Raw genomic sequence first — 8,045 nt, forward strand, 5'->3', positions numbered from 1 at the left:
CGAATGATCAATCTTAAATCGTTACATAGTTCATAAACAATAAGTTGTTCTTAACTAAATTCATAAAGTGTGTGAATGACTATTGCTTGGGATCATATTTCGAGATATTCAGCAATACAAGCTTGACTTGTAGAAAATAGTTTGAATGCATCTGAAAATATTCGACAGGGATGGTGTGCGTACCGGTATGCTTACCAACCCAATTTGTGAACTCAAACCACCAAGTTATACGTGTACCTCAAGGAAGTATTTATCGATTTCGATGATGTATCATGCTAAGTTTGAAGTCAAAACCCTTTTGGATCTTCGTGGTTCATAGTTTGTTTTCCGTTATACCACATTTGAAGTTCGAATCGACGCCGAGCTTCATATTTATCGATTTCGATGATGTATCCTGCTAAGTTTTAAGTCAGAGGAATCCCGGAGCTACATGAATATAAACCGAGCTTCTTGGTTCATAGTTTGTTTGTCGTTATACTGAATTTGAAGTTCGAATCGACCCTGAGCTTCGTATTTATCGATTTCGGAGATGTAACATGCTTATTTTGAAGTCAGAACCCTCCCGAAGCTTCAAATTTATCCATTTCGATGACGTATCACACAGTAAAACTACTTCATGACATGTATGACTAGTCGAAATTACTTCATGACCTATGTGACTAGTCGAAATTCCAACCGGAAGCACAAAGAGAAAGCACAAAAGCACAAAGAAAACACACTTTCCATGATCCGTATGACAGTCTTAAATCAAATCTTTACCTTCCAAAATATCCCTAATCCGTATGACCACCCTTTATCAAATCACTACCGTCCAAACTTTTTTATATAAAAGATGAAAATAAATTTCTCTCACTCAACTTCCCTTTTCTTCGTTTCCTCTCAAATCGTCCGCGCCTCCGAAGAAAACCCTATCTCAAATCTTCCCTTCTTCTTCTTCCACTTACAGATCGGCCATGTCTTCGTCTGAAATCAGTAGCCGCTTCGTTTTGTTTGAATAACCCTAAATCAAGGATCTAAAATTTGTAAACATGAAGGAGCTGCAAACCCTTGAACATTTTTTTTCCTTAGGGGTTGCACAAACTCCAGTTTCGCAGCCATGGTAAGTCATTCGGATCCATATCGTCACTCCAATATTATTTCATGCTTGTTTTGATCTTGTAATCGTTGTTCTTTCCCATGTTTGATGATTCCAGAGTTTTATTTCGATTTTACTGGAATGAGATTTTTTTCACTTTTTATGTTTTGATTAGATTCATTCAAAACCCAGACTGGATTCGGGCTTTGAGTTGGATTCAATAAAAGGGTTTAGCTCAATTTTGAGTTTTATGTTACAGTTTTGTTCAATTTTATGTATTTTCAACTTGTTGAATCTGGATCTTCGATTGAAGATTTAACTGGAGGATGAAGTTTGATTCAATTATAAAACTGATTGAAGATCGTTTTGTTTGATTGAACCTATTTTGAATTTCTTCTCCCAATTTTTGAAGCTGAAATCTGATTTTTGAATTGACATTTTCGAGAAAATCTTTCGGGTTTTGTAATTTAAAATTGAATTTATCATCATACATCCAATCTTTGGGGTTTTGGAGTTTCACCGAATTATGTTGCCAAATCTCAGTTTAACTTAAGTTTTCACAGTTAGTTTTCTTCTTTGATTATCCCTCTTATATCAGATCTATTTAACTTCTTTGGTCATGACTGTTTCAATTTCTCATTAACTCATTGTTCGATTTTCATAATTACAGGTTTGAGGAGGATATTTGGACCGAGATAGCAAAACATGTAGACAAAAATGTATATTGATGCTTAGATCCTCTCGTCGTTGGTTTCGTCGTGTAATTTTGGAAGAAGATAGTGTATGGAAATGCGCTTGTTTATGTGATCTTTAAGTTCCTCCGTTTCGCCAACAATTCTTCTCTAAATGGATCTAATTCTACATTTGGTAAATTTGACTCAATCCCTTATGTGTATGTAAGTTAATCAAAAAGTTAGTTTCTACTGAACTTTGTTGTTCTGGTTTTGTATATTTCATATGGGAGTCATTCTTATCTGTTTATGGGAAAGTCTATGTAGCCTTGGGGTGGAAATTGGAAGTGCTGACGGCCATGATGATGGAGGATAAAGATAAGGATCTACAGATAGATTTCCTTTGGGTGATCTTCAGCCAGCACGCCAAGAAGAGCAAATCCATTAACAGATCCCATGCCACCCAGTAGCAGAGATGCTTCACTTCAGAGCGTTGGTGAAGTTTCTGAAAATCCTAATCAATGAGCAGATCTTCATATAAAATGCTTCACGCCAAGAAGAGCAAATATATGGAACTCTAGTCAAGTGTATTCCAGTGAAACATATGGTTGCAGGTCTTCATATAATACTTTCTTGCTTGTTTCAAAGTTCATTTTTCATTTTGTTTCTCCACTAACACAGAAATTGTTTGATTTTTGCAGGAAATTAAGCATACACAGCTGATAAGGGTTGTTGGTCTGGTTCATTTACACATTCAGAGAGTGGCGGTGCAGGGTCTCAATCAGGGGAAGATTCTGGTTTGCTGTGTTACTGCTCTCTGATATCGAAAAAAGCAATCCTTATACACAAGTGTTGCAACTACAGTCATGTAAGCAAGCACGAATACAACGAATAATGCAGCAAGGAATGACCATATGGACGAGACTCTACTGCAAAAGCATATTGAACTTGTGACTAATGTGAGCTTTCAATTACAAGTTCTGTCTTCGTTTAAATTTTATTGCACATAACATATTAACCAACTAGGATAGTCTATTAGGTAGATGCGATAATATCTCAAATGATAAACACATGATGATTTTGGAACATCCTCATATCTCATATGATAACCAACTAAGTCTATGGTCTAAGTACCAGACATTGTTCATGCCCATGAATGGACTACATTTTATTCTATTTTGTATACGTTGTTAAATTATTTATTGACTCAGCTTGTTAGTTATGAAGTTGTTTAATTCTGGGGTTCGACTGTTCAAGAACTCCAAAAATTAGTTTGTCCTCTCATTTCTGTATATGTTTGTTCTTCAGGTTTGTTGTTCCCCTCTGATGTCCAATTTTTAGCCAGAAGATATTGAATATATGAAATTATTTTTGACTTTTTGTGTAGATTGCTAGGATAAAGCGGTATGGGGACAGGTTTTTTGTAGACGAGGTATGCTACTTGCTCTTGCAAATTGATTTAAGCAGGATATTCTTTGTACTTTGATGTCGAGTTATGTTTACGAAGTACTGATATTAAGTTGGTTTGTTTTTTGTATGCCAGAAAAACATGAGTCCAAGCCAAAGTTGGTGGTGAACCTGTAGATGAGACTGTATTGTCCGAGTGTATTATCCAGTGTCATGCTTGTATTTGTGGAATGTTCCAGAGTACTATGATATTATCTGGAATAAGATATTGGTATGTAATCTACACATTTGTAAGCCCAATGCATATTGCAAACCTTTTATATTAAATGATTCCTGGTACTGTTCAATACCACTGTGTTTTGGGTGTCCTATCTATGAAGAAATAACATGGATTATGTTCAGATCACTTTGACACTCAATTCAAACTAGTTTTATTTGGTTTATTTGCAAATTTTTGCTCTCTCTTGTCCTCTGAGAAATCATTTGGTTGTCGGTATCTCTGTTGCATCTGTGGTTGTAGAAGCATGAGAATAGTCATCTAGCATTTATCTGATGAGGTTTTGCTCAACATCTCATGTGCAAATTAAACAGATGTGCTGCTTTTTGTTACAGGTTGTGCTGCAAGTTACGAGAAGTAGCAACAAAACCAGCATCCTGCCAACAACAATTCAATCCCAGATGTTGCGAGTCCTAATCAAAGCACAGATCCAAGTCTTGTAGGGGTCACACATACTGTTTTTATTTCGACGATCAGACTGTATTTGTGATGTTCGGCGTAGCTTCTTTGATGTAAAATCTGTACTCTTTTTTGATGGAAACCCTGTGCTCCTTGTACATGATTATGATTACATAATATACATAATATTTTTCTTGTATTCAATCTTTTTTTTTGACTTCATTTGTTGATGGATACAACAATATTAACGGGTTTAGAAAAATCTTTAGGTGACCTGGAAGGTTGCCAGAAACTCACGAATCCCGGTTTCAGGTGACAAGAAACTCGCAGATTCCGGTTTCAGGTTACCGGAATCAGGTCACCTGAAAATATCATTTTTTTAGTTACTAAAACCTAACAAATTCTTGAACAGAATGTAGTGTTACAAAAGTCTGAAACAAAAAGACACACGTCTATAGTTTACTGGCCATATTAATAGTTATTGAAAGAGTTAGCAAAAATTATAACATAATATCTCCATTATAAAGTGTAAAATGTCAATAGTTAGGATATTTACTATAATGCAAATGAAGTGTTATCCTATTTCATTTCCCTAACAGACGAAAACAGTTAGATAAAATCCTAACACATTATATAACTGCATATAGCTAACCATTTTTCTTAGTTAGGGAAATTAGTTTCTATTTTTCCCTAACACTTTCTTTCTATTACAAAAACTTGAATTTGGTGTAGTGATATGAGTCTCCTACATTACAATGTTTTAGTTCCATAGCCTTACTGCACTGTGGTGTATCTACTCCAAGGTCAGGATTGTCCATGGGTTTGAGAGTAAGGTCATTTTTGTTGAACCCCATCCAGAGTTGATTTTTGGCTCACTCTATATGAGTGTAAGATAATTGTCTTTTCTACAACATCTATGGAAGTACTAGGATCCCACCAAATCACTTATAGAAACATATAACTGCAAAAATAAAAAGAAAGTGATTCAGTAATGCGATAAATTGCGAGGAAGAATCTTTCAAACGACTACCATGTTATTGCTAACAACTGAGTTTCGCATTCAATTATGAAGGTGTATATAATTAAGGATTATACAACGACATAGTGGGAATCAATATATAGCTATAAGAACTGTTTTAACCTTAAACTCAACATTGTCCTCAAAACCGAAAATTCTGATTTCTGACGTAACAACCTGGAAAAACTTAAAAACTTTAAAAATGGGTAGGGAACTAGGAAAAACATCCTAAACTAAAGTTGTTCACCTACGTATTTTATATGATATGTCAAAAGGGCACAGTGTTTAGATGAAATTTCTAAAATTTATGGCCTCCGGACTGACATACATGCAATCTGAAAAAGTTCTATAAAAATACCGAAACTCAAATATCCAAGCCTATCGCTACAACTTAACAGACTCCGAACTCATATTTTCTTTTTTTTTTAAACTAAAGGTGAGTCTCTACTATTTAAAAGTTGTGGTCAAATACTCAAATCGGACTCCGTATGAAGTCTCGAGAGCTATTTTAGTGACAACTGCGCAGTCAGAATTTTTCTGACAAGAATTCGTCAAAACTTTCATTTTAGATATAGGAATTTGCAAAATTCAAGATGGTAATGAAAGATATGATATGCAAAACTAAGAAAAATTAAAAATAAAAGAGATAGAGATACAAAACCGAAGGGTTGCCTCCCATGTAGTGCTTAGTTTCACGTTGTCAGCCGACGTTATTGTTATCTTCCATACACCAATAATCTGAAAATATGGTAATCCTTCCAAATAACAATCTGCAATTCAAATAACAACTTCAAAAAAATATTAGCAGAAGATATAAATATTGAAGCTATCACTTTATTGAAGTTTCCTCCACACTTAGTCCTTTCTACACTCGGAAGTGAATAGAGAACAAAGAATTAGGGAACTTCAAAAGGCTCCTCAGATTGGTGAAAGTGGTGGATACTTAGAAGAAAAATAATTCGTTTAAACTTTAGAAGCACGCAGCTCCAATCCTAAATGAGGTATTTTCTTAAAAGTTGGGTTAATAACTCTTTCGGAAACTACTTAGATTAGAGGAATAAGATCAATAGATATAGAATTATGCAAATGATTAGACAAACCTTGTACCGGATCCTCATTAATTATCTCCAATGAATTATTTACCTCAAGTATATCGTGGTCCTCTATCAAACTTTCAATTTCTGCTTCAACCGAAATCTCAACATCATTATAATCCTTGGAAAGCTCGATTGGGTCTTCCATGAATTCAATCAATTTGGTTTCATTCTCAGTCTCCATCTCTTCAACATCATCGTCATCCGAATCAAATTCCGCTCTCAAGAACTCTTCTTCAGTATAAATTTTGGGGTACTCTGTGTGAGTTTCTGTTGAGGGAATAATTGGGTCTACTTCTTGTAAATAAACCGACCTAAAAACATTGTAATCTGGATGTTTATTGTAATGTTGATATACATTTGAGTATTTCACGTCATTCATAACAATGGTTCGGTTATACCAAGGCTCCTCCTTTTGAATAGGCGAATGATCATAATTACGATCCGGAGCTGGTATAACTTCATCATTGTTACAAGAAATTTCCAAAGGTTTCTCATCTTCAAAATATTTGTGGACTTTCGAATGAATTTCGGAATTGTTTTAGTTTTGAGGCCAAACTTCTTCTTCGTTACTTGTATCCTTGAGTTGAGCAAGTTGTAACTCTAAATTGTCCATATTCCTTTGAATTTCTTGGAGCTGCTCATCTTGATTATGGTAATATTGAACTATTTGTCCTTGAAACTCCTCCATCATGGTACACATTCGTTCTGCAACACTCGAAGAAATATGATTAGTAGCATAACTATCCTCCCATTCTTTTGATTGTTCACTTACATGCCCGTCATAAGGTTGTTGACATATATGAGAATATCCGTAAGGTTCCCTGGGATATTGATCACAACCAAAAGATTGGTTTCGATTATACCCATAGGATGGTTGGTAGTTATCATATGAATGAGATTGAAAACCATATTGATTACCGCAATTATATGTCTGATCATTTGCTCCGTACATGTTATTTCCGTAAGGAAACATGACGACTCACAAGAAGGAGAAAATAAAAATAAAAATCTAAAATAAAAATAAAAACAAGATAAACAAATAACAAATAAATTAGCAACTGTTCCCCGGCAGCGGTGCCATAATTTGATGGGATGTCGTAGGCTCAAAAAATTAACAAAGATATTTCTCACTAATTAACTAGTAATATAGCGATAGTAAAATATCGTTCCCACAGAGAGCTGTGTAATTGATAGGTTATTTGTATCAGCAAAACAAAAGGGGGATTGGTTGTAAGATAAATAAAAAAATAATAATAAGAGAAAGATGATCAAGGATCCTTCACTGTTACCAAGCGTTGACAGGATTAGAATACTTATTTATCTTCTATTAGAACCATTCATCACCAACCGTAGAATAGAAGGTACGTTTTGCTATCCCCAAAGTTCCTCGTATTACCGGATAACAAGTACGCTTAGTCACCGGATTCTATCCAACTGAGCCGCCTTGAGCTACGCTTACAATTCGTAACTCAACCGAACGCTTAAGGGTTTATGAATTTAGGTTTGATTCCAGCAGTTAAACTCAGCACGCTTGATTCAATTAGTGGTGTTGTTTCCACACACGATTTCTTTCTAGATTCCCTCTGCAAGGTCTCATGTTTTCTACTTGTGTAGGAGATGCACGACAATTACAGATCGATCAACTCTCTACTAGCAGTAGAATGATCAATAGACTAATCTAGGTGTGCAACCAAACCAATCTAAGAATCAATCATAAACCCTAAATATAATGAAAATAATCCGTGATGATTAAAACTTCTAATAAACTTGTATTATTAATAAAGCTTCACGCTTAGAACATTGAATTCATCCTTAATCAACAAAGGATTTATCTACTCATATTACAAAAAAGATGAATAATGGTGGTTTCCTCTTAAATGGGTAAAGCCTAGGTTTTTGATGTAGAATAAACCCTATCTTATGATATGAGATTGATGAATCCTTTATAAGGCCTAATACCTATTTATATAGGTTTACAATGATGGTTTTCAATCCGACCCTAAAAAGTAGTAATTAAAGACCCTAAACAAAGTTCGGGACTTTTGTCCTTCAAGAGTTTGCATACCCGTTCGCATACTTGAATTTTGCAATAGAATTCAGG

At 34.9% G+C, this 8,045-nt stretch overlaps 1 long non-coding RNA gene across 2 annotated transcripts; it reads left to right on the forward strand.

Annotated features, from left to right (window-relative positions):
* Window positions 1-879: 879 nt before the first annotated feature.
* LOC113340823 lies at window positions 880-3,971 on the forward strand. Of its 2 annotated transcripts, none has more exons than XR_003355658.1 (7): window positions 880-1,099; window positions 1,746-1,971; window positions 2,074-2,360; window positions 2,448-2,705; window positions 3,134-3,178; window positions 3,290-3,424; window positions 3,766-3,971. It is a non-coding gene; the product is annotated as an uncharacterized LOC113340823 (long non-coding RNA). The 2 variants fall into 2 exon arrangements; XR_003355659.1 differs by having other exon boundaries at window positions 1,746-1,942.
* Window positions 3,972-8,045: the final 4,074 nt, after the last annotated feature.

This window comes from Papaver somniferum, unplaced genomic scaffold (genome assembly GCF_003573695.1).
Source record: "Papaver somniferum cultivar HN1 unplaced genomic scaffold, ASM357369v1 unplaced-scaffold_24, whole genome shotgun sequence".
Classification (NCBI taxonomy): Eukaryota; Viridiplantae; Streptophyta; class Magnoliopsida; order Ranunculales; family Papaveraceae; genus Papaver; species Papaver somniferum.